The 15,503-nt window shown below is 40.3% G+C and overlaps 1 long non-coding RNA gene across 1 annotated transcript in view; it reads left to right on the top strand.

Moving 5' to 3' along the window:
* Positions 1–15,503, top strand: part of LOC119704363 — a 105,112-nt gene that overhangs the window by 74,553 nt on the left and 15,056 nt on the right. The window contains exon 3 of the long non-coding RNA XR_005257946.1: positions 4,973–5,051. This is a non-coding gene — a long non-coding RNA (uncharacterized LOC119704363). The remainder of the gene's footprint in view (positions 1–4,972; positions 5,052–15,503) is intronic.

Genomic DNA, 15,503 nt, shown 5'->3' with positions numbered 1-15,503 from the left:
CCTTGGAAAGATATTTTCCTAATTTTTACAGTGGTCCTGACAGAGTAGCCCGGCCTTATGATGTGCTACAAGGGTTTGCTACTGTCTATTAGTAGTTAATGATCATCAGCCCAGGGTGGAAAAGCTACACAGACATTTTTAAAACCTTTCTCTGGCTCATTATTTTTTTTTTAAAGCATTAGCAAATCAGAGAACTGATACTGTGTGACTTCAATAGAACAACAGTTTAATGATTGATATAATCTTTCTATTATTGTGGTTAACATAGTAAACACTTAATATTAGATATGAAGACATTTTGAAGTTAGAATTCTAAGTGAAACAAATGGCACTATTTCTTTAAAAACATTTATTGCAAATAAGAAATTATCATTCAAATACTGTGAGGTGGCAGTGACCTCACACACTAAAACAATGAAATGTACCGAAGTCACACACATTAGTCATCTTTAAAAATCTAGCCACATTCACTTTTCAGCTTTTCATTGCACAGCCAAGTAACATTAAGTGAACCATAAAGTACGTGAAAAAAACTTGGCTGATAGGACAATGGTTTCATCCATCAACTAGTATAAGTTCAATTCATACTAGTATTACTCTGTTCTAGAAAAGTTCAGGCAGCCTTCTGAATATTTATCAGCATTTTTTATTACATTTAAAAAATTCTAGTGAGTTAGAACATGTAGAAATGCTGATAGTTCTAGGTTTTATTTCTTTTTCCTTTGCCTCTCTTAGGTAAAACCTAAATTCTTCTCATTGGGTTTTCCTGAGGAGTTGAGTAGCTTTGAGTCAGACCTTATTCAAGATATTTAAAGCAAATACTCATGCTCACAAAACTGTATCAGGATATCCCATGTGCTGAATGTGAATAGTGGTCATGTTGTTGTGGCCAATCTGCTCAGATATTTCTACTACCCTTGACCAAAATGTTGTCCTTGACTTAAGAAAATACTGTACATCATTTACTGCCTAAAATTGTATCAACCCTTAGATTTTAGTCAATGGTGGGAGTCCTGCTGGTGTCACTGAGAAAAAGTGCAATAGTTACTGTTGAAAGTTGCTTTAGATACCTCACATTATTTTCTTTTAAACCAAAAGTGTCTGGAGCCTGTGTTGCTTGAGACAAAACATATTTCTTGGAGATTACTCTTACCGAAGGCAGGGATTGACAAGCTTACATTTTTGAGTATACCAATCAAGATATCACTGGACACAAATATTCCTTTAAATCTTTCAAGATTATTTACCTTTGGTAATGTGTAAAATAGTATAGCCTTACAGATCCTGTTTACTGGAAATGGCCTTCACAGAAAAAGTGTAACGAAACCCTCTTTTCTCTCTTCTCCTTTGCTGTCACATGGGGTGCAGCTGAATTTCCATAAGAACACCACCAAAGCTGCAGTAATACCTGACAGAAGAGCTGTGGTGCTCCCTACTTTCAGTTCAACCCTTGTTTTAAATGTGACACTGCTCTTGTATTTCCATCTCTGTCTGCTTGGGCAAAGCAGGTCAGGATTCGTGAGAAACAAGTCATCCCCGGTGCCCAGGTGAAGTGAGAGCATGATGCCCAAGGCCCAGAAGACCCAAGCAAGCTCTGGTTCAGTGGTCCCCAGTTGTGTAGCAGCCACTGTCTTGGCACAAAAAGAGCTCAGAGCTTCCCCACTTTCTGCTTTCACACCAGCCAGCCAGTGGCTGCAGGTTCGCTAATGAGGGAATTCCTTGCCTTGGGAAGTCATTGAAATAGTATTTGCAAATATTACTGCCAGTGTAGTTTTTCAAAGTACTTTTAAGGAAAAAATTCAGTGATTGTGTTCAGTCAAAATTATGGGAAAGCATCAGTAAAAGATGGAGTGAAACTTTTAAAGCAAACAAGGATTTTTTTTAGAATTAATACTTAGATGTTATAAACTGGGCCTGCTACAACTCAGTATTGCAAAGGTCTGAACTGTGCGATTCTCATCAGATTACTATTTCCCACTGAGTTGAAGGAACTTGTTCAGAATTCCTATGTGTCCATATTTTTCAAAGTCATATAACAAACCCCTTTGGAAAGTAGAGATGGATCTGCTGACAGCTGTGGAGTTGATTCTTCACAGCTGCTAATTATAGCATGGCTGAGTTCTGCAATAGGGCATCACACAAAATATTTGTCTTAGCTGGACAAGTCTGATAAGGAGAGGAGTAATTATTTTCTCCCCTGCTTATAATAGTCTGCAGATACCAAGAAAAAAGCCAACCTAGTAAGGGTAAGTGTCTTCTGGCATTTTTGAGGATCTACCTAAAGACTCGGGGTCCTCGGATGATTTGCTGTCCTTCTTTTTTAGTTCTGAGGAAACCTTGCTCTTTTTTTCCCCTTAAAGAGCGGGGAAACTGGATGGGCATTAAGCAACAAGTTCTTCTGGTTTCAGAAGAGATTGGTTGAGCTGAAGAACTGCAGAATTTTTCTAAGCATTGGTTAACCCCATTACAGTGGGTTGTTAATTTAGTGGGACACAAAAAATGCATGAATATGCAGTGCTTTGTTCTACATTCCTTTCAAGTCAAGGGTTTGTTTCTTTGATTTTGGCCATGGCTATGGCTTGAGACTTCTTCCCCTCAGGCTTTAAATTTTGATTTAGGGTCTGGAAGTATCTTGGCAACGTTGATGCTGCCTTTGGGATGACAGCAACTGTACTACAAGAAGAAAGTCACATGACCTCTCCGTGGCCATGTACTGAGGCTGGTCCACAGAAGGGTAGCTTTAAGTCCAAACAGCCATTCATCTTAGGCTTCACGTGCAGGAATGTGCTCTTGCACAGTAAGATTTAATTTTGACTCTCTTACGCTGATATACTGTTGGTTTCAGTGATGTTTCATCCAATACTCCTTTGCCTGTCATGTGCAGAATTCAGTTCTGATAGACATGGAAAGATCCTAACCTGCAGGGCCGGACATACTTGACTAAAGAACAGACCAAGAGAAGGTGAAACTTTGGAAACATAGCTTATAAGGTCTGCACCTTTCTTCCCCCACTTGGAAGTCCTTGAGGAGGACTTGAAGCCTTGAATATACTGGTAGAAATTTGGATAAACGGATTTGCCAGAAGGGTAGAAAGTTGTTTCATAGCTTGTGACTTGTGAAACATATGGAAAACACTACAAAATTCCAAGTGTGTATGGCCACACTCTCTATACAACAAAACCTGTGAACCTCCTACCCTGCTGTGTTGAGAATTGAAAGCAATGCCAATCTTAAGGATCTGTTTTCAGCTCCTGCCTCCTTTTGAGCCTCTGATAGCATGAGAACATGGGCGTGATCAAAAAGCAGTGGGGCTGGTATATCCATGTGTTCCCTGTAGGCACATCCTGTGCTGCACCTACTGTAATCCTGAGTTCTGCACTGAAAAAGGCCTGGTTTTGTTACAGATGCAAAGGTATTTACAGGTAAATCAGAACAGCCTCGGCTCTGAAAGACATGAGGATGTTTCTTTGTGAGGGAAACCCCTAAAAAAAATTAAATAAGCAATCTTCAATCTTCTTTAAAGTACCATCACAGAATGCATTAGCTAGCAAAGGCAGCAATGTCAAAAACAGTGACAGAAAATAGATAGCTTCTGAGAAAGTGAAATGTGTTTAAGTTCTTTCAAGTAATAAGGGATTTGCTTTCAGCTCTGTGGGAAATACAAGACTTGTTAAACATCAGATATGAGCTGAAGCTACAGTAGAATCTGTTTGCATTTCTGTATTTGGATTTCAAAAAAAATTCCAGAGAGTGTGTAACTGGGGACTTCTATCAACTTGTTGTTAACGTGTGACACCTATGTATAAACACAGGATCAGAAATGGAACTAAAAATGAATTTAGATTCTGCAGATTGACAAGATACCATGCATCATCCAAGTTACAATATTTATTTCTGTATGTTTTAAGTAGAAGCAGCAAAGGCAAGAGAATAAAACTTTGGAAAACCCTCTTTAATAGCAGGCTAAGTTAAATTGAATTGAAGTTGCAGTAGGCTGGTGAATATATCCACACAGTTACTGTGGCTTAGCCAATTTGCAGTAGCTTGAATTCCTTGCATCATCTGGCATGTGTAACTTTTTTGTTTTGGGTAGCAGGAAGCTGTTGGCTGCACAAATCACAGATATCTCAATTTTCACTGACTAATGATATTTCTGGACTCCTCTCTACAAAAGATAGAATGTGATATTCCTTCCTGAAGGTTTTGGTTTATAAAGATACAGCCGTAGAAGTAGCACTTATACTTTCAGCTTAAAAGGACCCAATTCTGCAAAACACGTTCTGTTAGTTCTTTTCCAAGATAGCTCATTGACATTTCTTGTTGTGTTTTTCCACACAAAAAAATGCTACTCCAAATCTCAACCCTCTACTGCACAAAAGCTGTGCATTGAGCTGGCACCTCTTTCTTTTGAAAGCATTTGTAATTTCATTTTTGTACTGTAAGAAACACTGCTGATATGGAAAACACCAGCTTCTCCAAATGTAGTTTTCACCACAGCATAATAACCACAATCCCATCATCAGATTTATCATGTTTTAATTTGACCAGATATGTCAGTAGTTTAGAGGGTTTTGCCCTAATAAATTGCTTTAGGTTAATGTGAAGTACCTTCAAATCATTGGAGATTTCATTGTGGAAAATATTTTGCAAAGCTGCATATCCTAAATGGCTGCACTCCAGAGTCTGGAATTCAAATCTCATTTACCGTAAATGACTGGAAACCAGAAGATATGGAAGTTTTTTTTAACATACTTAATAGAATATAGGGGAAAGGGGGCTGATTCTTCAATTCCTGTGTAATGCAAATGGGTTTATTCAAGAAATTAGCTGTAAATAAAGGAAATACTTGTCAGATACTAACTGGGAAATGTGCATAATAATTGAAAGCAATACTGTGAGATTTGACAAGTTCTCAAGTAGTGGATAGAGAGCTCATCTTGTTGCTTCTGTGTCATTTGGCAATCCCTTTCAGGTGTGATTGCGGAAGGGCTAAGTGCTGGTCTGAAAACTTACAGAAGCCCAGTGGGAAGAGAGGAAGAGTTAAATGGATGGTGAGTGCTTTTCAAAGCCCCACATATGGGCCCCTAATGGGAGTTGTGTGCATGTGGGTGGGCTCTAACCTGGGAGTCTAATGTTCAGCTGGCAAATCGATGCTCATTATCCATGGTCCTCCCTACCCTAAGCCACCACCTGGGAATCAAGCAAGTGCCTAAAAAAAGAAATTTGGAGTCTAAATATGGGCTCTTGTTTTCAAAACTATGTATCGACTTAGATAACATCTGTTTGAGTGGACTAATAGGCACTGTTCAGCTCTACATGCTTTCAATATGCAATTAAAAATACAGTAGCTTCCATCCTAAATTTGGCAACTGACAGTTACAATTATGAACATTGAGAGGAATAATATTTTGCAATAAAGAAGTTTTGCTTTATTGCTTTGTGGGGAGTTATTTATCCATCTGCTACATCCCGTAGCAGTCATTACTTCCCCCATTCATACAAAGGAGCTCCTTCCAGTTTCCTCCAAAGAAAAAGTTTCTATTTTGAGGAGAAAGAAAGCAAGCAAAATAGAGCAGAGAACAAATGATGTCTCTAAATATTAATGAAGGACTTGTAGTAGGTCTTGCCAAATGTGGACTAATCAGGCTCTTGATGGGCCACATAGTTCCCATTGCCAGAAGGAGTAGACTAAGAAACTTGGATTCTATTTCTGTCTTTGCCATTGACTGGCTGGTGTAACCCTTGGCCAGACATTTAATTCCCTTGTGGTTTTGTTTTCCCTATTACACATAGCCTGTTTTGTCCGTTTGGTTTGCAAGCTTGCCTGGACAAGGATTGTCTCTGGTGATGTTTGTATAATGCCAAGCTGACAGGGCTTCAGTCATGGCTGGACCTTTGACATGCTACCTCCATTGGTATTGATCATGATCACCTGTTTGCTTATGGTGATCTGTTTTGATTCTTCTTGGAGGTGTGTACAAAATGTTTCTTTTAGCTGAGATGGCCACGGTGTCCCATGTTTATACATCAACCAGAACACTTGTTTCGTGGCTGGGCCTCTGAGAAGCTTGTGCCTTTCAAAAGACGGGAGCAGTAAATAAATTGTTCTGTTGATGGATTTAGTGTGGCTTTCAGTGCAAATATACACTAAATGAAATCTAGGCAGAGGTTTGGTTCTCTGGTCTCACTGTTAATTTCCAAATGTGTCCAAAAACCTGGCTAGGGCTCGACCTTGTAAGGTGCTGAGCACATTTGGGAACTCCAGATGTTGATCAATACTGAACACAGGTTCTTTTCTCTTAAAAGAAATGGTTGCACTTTGAACAGAGGCAGCTTGGAGTTCTCTGAAATGGCAAATGTTTTGGAAGAGGCATAAATTACTGTTGGCTTTTGCAACACTGGGCTCTTTGGAAACATTCCTCTTGAATAATATTTAAAGCAATTCCAGCTTATGTAATTTAGCTTATCCCTATCATCAACACCAATAAAAAAACCATTTACAGATTTCAGGCTCACCAGAGTCTTTCAAAGAGCTGGCATGCTCAGAGCCAAGTAACTTATAAACAATGACTATTGATCTCAACACGTGTGTCTGTTCTTGCAGCGTGTTTGTGAGTGCTGAACTGGCACCAGAGGTGAAGAGATTCAGTTGCTGTTGTTATACCTCCATTGGTATCTATCAGAATCACTACCAAAGTTTCACTGGCAGATAAAATGATGCAGTGTCTGAGAGGTTACCCAGGTGTGATCTATTAATGTCTGCACAATTTATATCTATGAAGTTGTATTTTAGCTTAAGGGTTGTGAAAGCACTAAGAGTTTTAATTGTATTTTTTTGGCCTCTATGTGCACCATGTTTTGTAGTGCTACTGTATAACCTTAGAAGAATTGCCTTTGTGTTACTTGCACCTCAGAATATTTGGGTGTGAAGGGAACTATAGCCATGATTTTACAAGGGTAAAAAGGCCCTTATTTTTTATAAGGTTTTACCTATATGCAACACAGTCCCTACTACAGTTTGAGCTAATTCAACTCCATCTTGTACTCTCACTAAATTTCTGTGATGCTATGGCAGACTTCCTAGGCCATTTTTCAATTCTCATACTATTCCAAAATATGTTCCACCTGCCTCACAACAGTTGTATGAGATGATGAGATGCCTTTAATTTCCCTGTCAGGATGGAGGATACATCTAAGCCACACCATAAAAGTCTGCCTTTTTCTTATCTACTCCTGGTGCTTTTTCATTCACATAATTGAAACCAGTTGGCTTTTGTACCAATGGCCAACGTAAAAATATTAAATGTCCCATCTGCTTTTAGGCTGGTAGTACATTTATGTTCTGTAGCAGAGCTGTCCCCTGGCCCTGTGTCTGTACTGGCAGGTACAAATTCTTTGCAAGTGGCACCAGACCAGGTCTGGCCTTGGCCTCGCCTGTGCTCGGGTTTGCACCTGCAGGCTGAACACCTGCCTGGAGGGCTGTTTCTCAATCCCCTCTGTCCTGTGTATTCCTGAAGGACTCTTGTCATATCCTTGGTGACACAGTCATGTCCACTCTTCACGGCTTTCACTCAGGCTGCAGGACAAGTGTCTGTCAAATTGAAATAGCATATAAAGAGTTGTGGAGTCCTCTTGTGCTTTCTCTCTAAGTTCTTTTTCTGGATCTGAGTCATCTGCTCATCCCAACACACACTGGACCTTGCTGCTCGGCTTTCGCTGAAAATGGCTCTCTTCTGCTTCCTTGTGCTCTTTGTTTATTTAGAGCTTTGTTATTAGAGCTTGTTGTTATTTCATTTCTGTGCAGTATGCAATACTCAGATGGCTGAAATCCCACTGCCTAATTAACAGCACAATACCAAGAACATTGCAGTGCTTCTGAATTAACCCTTTCTCTGCATTGTTCTGTCCTGTGGCTGGTTTCTCTTTGCAGACACCCATCTCTTGCAGGTGGAGGGTGAACATCACTCAGTTGTCTGAATTAAGGGCCTGAAGAATTTAGGGGATAGTGAAAGACACTACAGAGGTATGTAAATACCCTTAAGATGTAAACTCAAAGTAATTTTCTCATTTTATGAAAGCTGCAGCTTCTATGAAGCTTCAGGATCTCTGTTCTCCCAGGCAGAAGACAACGAATACATTTTTTACACCAAGCACCATGTGCTGTATTCAGTGAGGTTGTGCAGGGCTTTAAACTTTTCTTGCAAGAGATCTGTTGCACTGTATAAAACTGCTTGACTATGTGTAAAAAAACTTCCCTGTACCTTTACTAGCCTTCTAGTCTCTAGGAGACATCTTCCTTAATGACAGCACTAAGAGAAGGAACAACTTCTACAATTATGGAGAAGGAAAAGAAAGGTACACAGCCTTTGTAATACCCATGCAATACAAATTCATACTGCCTCAGAAGGGTAAAAAATTGCAAGTGAGAGGAGAGCAAAGATGCTTGTTCTGGGCTTTTAAGTTGATATTTGCCCTTTTTGCATGTTTGCAGGATCACCATCTATATAATTGAATTGGCAAATGAATAAAGCTGTAGTCGAAGCCTTTGTTTTGTATTGCACAATGAGATATTGTATTTCATTTCTCCTGTGAGATGCTTTATACTATTCTAGAGTGTCTTAGCTAGCTTTTTCTGGCTCAAAGAAAATACTTTTAATAACTGAGACTGACCAAAAGGATGTTGTCTTCTTCTGTAGTTTAGGCATGAGGTATGATAGATCACTTTGTTACTGTCAAAGAATGGATTTTTTCACTCCATTGGCAACATGTTTAATTCTGGATCTTGTTATTCTGCTCTGCCTCTGCTGCCATTTGCCAGGACAGAAAGAGGAGAAGGAAGAGGAATTTTCTTTTGAATGGTCTGCTGAAGTCACTCATTTTTATTGAGAGGCAAAAAATGTTTGGTCCTATTTGGAAATTAGTTCTGCAAATTGACTGACACATTGCTGGAAGAATAAATAGTAAAATACAGGGTTGCTTGTCTATATCTGACAATGTGGATTTCTTGTGAAAAACTGAAGTACTGGATAGCACCCAAATGTAAAATCTTGTGCTGGCTAAAAACTGAAGTGTTCTTAAGATCAGCTTCATCTGATTTTGGCTGTAGGCTGAAAGGGCTAGAAGTTCAGACTCATTCCAACAATCACTTGGTGAGATTGCAACTCCTCAATTTTCTGGTGAAACCATCCTGTTATATTAGGGCTTGATTATCTTTTCAAATGAGTTTTGTGTGAGGAAAATGCCACTGATTTCATCCAGTGGTTCACCCAGGGGAGTGTCCTGATTCTCCTCCTTTTCCTGCTCCTGCAGGCAGGTTTTATGTGAGCAGCTTTGGGTAGGGTCCATGCTGAGAGTCCCTGCAGTGTGTAATTCACAGGCCTGGAGGATTTTATCAATTGGTCCTTGTTTCCCTAAATACCTGTTGCACACTGTCGTTCTGGGAGCAAAATGTCACTGGCTGATCCCTCTGCAGCTGTTCCTGCCCTGCTCCACGTGGCCCTGCCATGCCAAGGGGCTGTGGCTGCACTGCATCTCTGGGGGCTTGCCTTCTCATTTGAGAGATTTTTCATTTGCATTCCAGCTGAAATGTCCTGAGCAATGTCTTTGGGAACAGGGGGCTTGGTGTGGTCATGGCTTTTCACCCGAGGTCTGTTTTTTGGGATGTGTGTCCTCTGTGGCTAATGATGGGATGGCAGCTGTGGGTTTGGAGCAGAGCTGCACTAAACTGTCTGGGCACACAGGCATCACTGGGATTCTGGTAACATGGGACTCTGTTAGACCCTCAGCTAGGGCTTTCTCACCCTGTCAACTTGTGTGCTGCCTCAGCTACAGTGTGATATGTGCCTGTGTCCTGTTCCTGGGAGAACTACAGCACCTCAGGCCATCAGAACTCCCACCTAAAGATGCAGGCTCTAGACCAGCAAGGTGGGTGCTCACATGCACAGGGCAGCACCCAGTACCTTTGGATAGGCTGCTGATTACCAAAACCCCACTATCAAGAAGGCTGAATAATTTTAAGACAGGTTAGATCCAATTAATTTTAGTTGGGAGTAATGCAATGCTGCCTTTTGGTAGCAAATGTCAGTTTCATGTAACCGTTTGGGAAGGATGGACTTGTCCTGATAGCAGGTGTCACCAGTTCCAGAGGCACTTGGACTCCAAAGCCAGGCTTGGACTATACCCCTCAAGTTGCTGAGAAAGTCTCAGATCCAAGCATATCCCACAAAGGGTAGTGCTTGAACACTAGGACGTGAATTTTCCAATTCTGGCCTATTCCAGTGAAATTTTGTAATAAATCCAGAGCAGGAGTTGCTATACATTTTTTCAGACTCTGCTCAGACTGTATGCTTAGACTACAGTGTGTCACTTTTCTAAATGGGAAGTCTACGATTTCACAATTTTTGGCTGCGTAAACCACCTCCAGCTCTGTGCAACAGGATGGTGGGCTCTCTTTGGTGTGTTGATATGCACATATGGTACAGAGACAGTTGGTGAATTCTAATGGAATGACCTTCAGGACTGACATTCTTCTATATTTTCATGATTTTGGCATGCTGTGGTGGGTTTGTTCATTCCTCTTTCATCTCCTCTGAGTGAAAAACTCTGCAGTCTTCCAGACAGCGTCTCTCTCTGTCTCTCTTTCTCTCACTCACTCTGACCATCTGTTCCCAGATTACAGATTTCTCTGCATGAGTACCAGGTAACAGACGTGACTTCGCCCAATAACTACAGCAAAAAAGGCTTTCACACACTCTCCACAATCTGTGAACATATGATCAGTCTAGGATAACATGTCGTGCCAAACACACACCAGAGACATTTATATGCAGTAACAGAATGAACCCTGAAATCAGGTACTTGGCAACCCCAAACCTGACGTTTCCTCTGCGTGGTTTGAAAAGAGGCCTCTGTGCCCACAAGAAAGTCTGTGTTCCTGCCCTGGTGCCTTTTACTCAGGGGTAGAAGAATAAAATGCTTCTCTCAGGTTTTGCTTAAAGAGAAGCTGGTAATATCTCACTGCCCTGTGTCAGTCCTTGAGGCTGGTGTGGGAATGAGGGCTCTGTTCTCTACTGGCAGCTCCATAATGAGCATTTTCCAAGTGATGGGAGACATCAGAAAGGACATTTTACCCATCTTTTATCATCTTCACTGGATTCTTGCTCAATTTGGGAGTAGGATATAGAGACAGACTGACATCCTATACATAAGGGGGTGTATGTAATAAATTTTCAATTGTATATCTGAGCACTTTCATCCCCTCTCCCATTGTCATATCAGACCTTAAAGGACCCTAATGAGACTGAATAATAAACAGGGATTTTTTTAACTTGAGGAAGCTGCTGCTCACTTACTCAGTGGCCATTGAACCCTGAATTGTCTGAACCCTGTACTGCTCTTTTTAAAATGTGTTTTCTGTAATGGTTGAAAAGTTAGGGAGCTGACTTGAAGAACCATGTGTGGGTACCAAAGACCGATAAAGTACAAAGCAATGGTTTGTTGAGCTATGACATGATCCATGGGCCAAGGTTACTCTTTATCTCTGCTGCAGGGTATGTACTGCAACAGGTTCCAACAAACTGGTAATATATTTATTTTTTGATAAGTAGATATGTATGTTAAATGTTTCATGTTAGTCTTGTCTACTCCAGTGACTTGAAATAAGAAAAAGATCTTAGACAAATTCGTACCCAAGAGAAACTCTTACGCTCAAATATTTGAGAGTGAAATGTAGTTATAGACTAATAAAAAAGAGAAGATTTTCACTGTAAACAATTCATACATTGCTATTATTTCCTGAAGATTAGCTCTCAATTTGGAAGAAATCTCCATTTATCCAAGTCACCCTCCTGCCTCTGCATTGGAGAAAACAGGAGAAGCAGTTATTTAAGCTATGGAGTGGTAATATCTTTGTCAGAAGAGCTGCTATGTTCTGAAAATCAAACTGATCTGGGTGTGATTACCTCTGTGAAGAGGTTTATGTTTTCAGCATTAGGTAGAAGGTGTCAAATAAGTGTTGACTCAGGCTTCTGCCTTTTCTCTCTAATTTCCCACATCTTAATTCTTTACTTTGGGCAACTGGTTCTGAAACTTGAAACTAAATCTTCATTTTAATGTTCTTTTTTGTGCTTTTTTCACTGTTTCATCCACATCTTTCTGCTTTAATGCTACAATAGTGTGTGGGAGGATTAGTTACACTGATTAAAAAAAATAAAAACTGCAGCAAGAATGAATTAATCTACAAGCCAGACACCTTCATTAAGCAAAGTAGGGAGAATAATATATATAATTAGCAAGACTTCTGCTTACTGTATGCTTTAATGTAATATATTAGCCATCTCATTATTTTAAAATATTAATTGCCTTGAAATTGGTAGCTACTGTTGTTAATAGCCAATTAGGGCTACTCTTAAAAGGGAGCTATTTACTGATAATAATTAAATCTTAGAAAATTGGGGTACTTAGCCACGTTTGCTTTCATACTTTTTGTTTATTCCTTTTCAGAATCTATAATTTATGTTTCACCCTTAAAAAAGAAGGGCAAAGAGAGACAAACTCATGTTTTACAAAAGGTATTTACACTGGTAAAAAAAATAGAACAAAAGACCTTTTATTTTTCTCATTTTTATAAATATGAGTGTCCAAATGCTCAGTAAAACACGTGGTGCAGTGGAAACCCATCTGTTTACTGCTCTCTGCAGTGCTCTTTGCATTGTACCTGTGCTCCACAGCAACATGATTGATACCAGCACAGCCTCTGCCTTATTCCTGGAAGTATTTTTCTCATTTAATGGTTATGGTCTCAGAACAGAGATCACATTCCTGTTCACCAAGCCCCAGTTCTGCAAAATCTGTTCTCCTGTTTCACTCAAAACTTTTACATCCATTTCCTTCCATGGTAATTGTAAATTGTTATTTATTATAAAATAATAATAAATTATTATATTATTAATATTATTATTATTATGCATAGAGAAAGGGATATACAGAAATGCCCAACTGTGACAGAGCTTTGGCAGCTATGAAGGCTGTAGATAGTTTTCATTTCTGCTGTCATAGCTGGACATTTACAGAACCTACAGAGAGGACAGTGGCAGATATTCTTTGAATAACAGAAATATGGGTTGTTCTGTCATTTTTCCCTGGCTGGTGTGCTTGTCCTGAGCAGCAGGATGTGACATCTCCCCAAAACAAGGACATGATGGGTACAGGAATATCAGCGCTTCCCCAGTCCTCCATGTCAGTGGGATCCTAATTTAGTATCTCCTTTCAATAACTAGTCTGGCTGAGATTTCTAAGGAAACTTAGAGAATTAGGGGCTGCTAATGAGCTTCTAACCCTTTTTAGGCCTTTTTCAGCCCCCTTGCTCTCATTTCCAATGGCAATCACTGTCACACAGTCAGCACCGGCTCTCAGGGTCCCCAGTGAGCAAATCAGACTCAGAAGAAACCCACCAGCAGCTGGTACTTCAGTGGCTCAGTCTTGCCTTGGTTAAAATAAACCAAATCTGTTAAGCAGAGATGCTTCCACTTACATTTAGTCTGGCTGAGATCTGTTGACTGTTATCTGATTATGAACTAAAATGAAAAGGAAAACTCTTCATACCAGGGCAGACTTTGATGGAACATGAGCTGTGCTTTACAAATCTATCAGAGGGCTTTGAAGAGGTCAATAAGAAAGTGAATAAGGGTGAGCTCCTTGTTATACTTGTATTTCTGAAAGGCTTTTCAAGAAGTCCCGTGCCAAAGACTTTTAAGGGAAATGAAGAAAAAATGTAATGGATCTCAAGAATGGAGTTCTGCATAACCTGTGCTGGGTCTGTCCTGGTAAAAACACCATAAACTGCTGGGACAAGAAGGTGAACAGGTGAGACAGTCTGGGGACAATAGGAAATCAGCTATTCAGGGCAGTGAATATGAAGGCCACCTATCAGGAAGCACAGAAGTACCTCAGGAGACTGTATGGGCAAATGAAATTTATTATGCACAAATCTGAACCGATGCATGTGGGAAAAAGCATTCCTAAATTCACATACAAAATTATAGACTCTGACCTGACCCTTACAACTCAGGATCACAATCCTGGGATTATAATACCTTGTTCTACGAAAGCATTGTCTCAATGCTGTGAGGCAGCCAAAGTGTTACCCAAGTGTTAAATGAGGGAAAAACCAGAGAGCAGCTCTAAGAACCAGTGTTCATCCACGTGCTGAAGAGTGTACATAATTCCAGTCCTTTCACCTCAAACGGAATGTGCTACGACTGGGACATGCTCACACAAGTCCAAGCAGGGTGGGGAATTATTTCCACGGTAAGAATGGTCTGTGTCTGCTTGGGCTGTTCAGTTTAAATCTGTGACAGACTTACTGAAGAGCACAATGGGCAAAGCTGGCTCTTTGCTGTCTCTTCTAATGCAAAAGAACCATTGAATGAAGGCTGTAGGAGCCAAGTTCAAAGGAAACCAAATAAAGTTTGGTTTCTTCATGCAGCAGGCAGTAGATGTGTAACTTTTTCCAAAGGATGTGGGGGCTGCTCTAACTTTACATGGATTCAAGGAGAGACTGCACAACCCCCTGGATGAGAAATTAAGTAAGAACCATTACATTGCAGAAATTGAAACCACTCAGAAAATCCCTGCATCTAAAAATAGTTGTTCTGTGGGACAACCTGTGGGAACTGCCACACATACATGCTCTCTCCCTGCTTTTCCCAGCTCAGCTCCTTGGAAACCCTGCTGGAGACAAACCTTGGGCTCAGTGGGCATTTGATGTGATCCACTGTGGCTCTCAATATTCTAACAACACTGGTCTTGTGCCTCGGTGGTGTCAGGAGAGGTTTGGGCTGTGTATGAATGGCTGGGGTAATGAGACACTTTTCTTTCTTTCCCATTATTGTGTGCTGTGATAGATAATCTGTTGTTGAGCCAGCAGATGATCACCTGGTCCTTAACTGACCAAACCTGCCTTGCCAGAAAAATTACAATTTTAAGCTATGCTCTAAAAATGAGACACCTCTGCTGTGTTGGGCAAAGCTGCAGCAAGTAGCTGTAACAGTGTACAGACCTGAGAGACCCAGAGTCTTATTAGATACCCCAGAACAAATAAAAAAGTCTTTCATATTGCCCATGAGGAAAAACTATCAGAAACTGTGATAGTATTTCCTTCATTGTGAATTTATTTCTCATATTTCATAGATAGACCAAGGCAGGATAAAAATCCGGCTTTTGCAGAAATGATGTTACAAAATATGTTGCACAAAGCCATAGGAAGATGAGCTCTGATTGCTTGTACCTAATTTATAGGAAGATGCTGGTATAGCAGAATGAAAACATACCTTAGTAAATTTGTACCTTTAAGGCACAGATCCAAAGGAAGGACAGTGTGTAAACTGTACCAATGGTGCAGGACTCTGCAAGCAGTGATGGGAGCAGTGTTGCTGTTGGGGCTCAGAGAAACCAGCCCTGATGTGGCTCTGCATTAGCAGCAAATTAAAACTTGTTTTAGAATC

Source organism: Motacilla alba, chromosome 9 (assembly GCF_015832195.1).
Source record: "Motacilla alba alba isolate MOTALB_02 chromosome 9, Motacilla_alba_V1.0_pri, whole genome shotgun sequence".
NCBI classification, from domain to species: Eukaryota; Metazoa; Chordata; class Aves; order Passeriformes; family Motacillidae; genus Motacilla; species Motacilla alba.
This window is presented reverse-complemented; position numbering and strand designations above follow the sequence as displayed.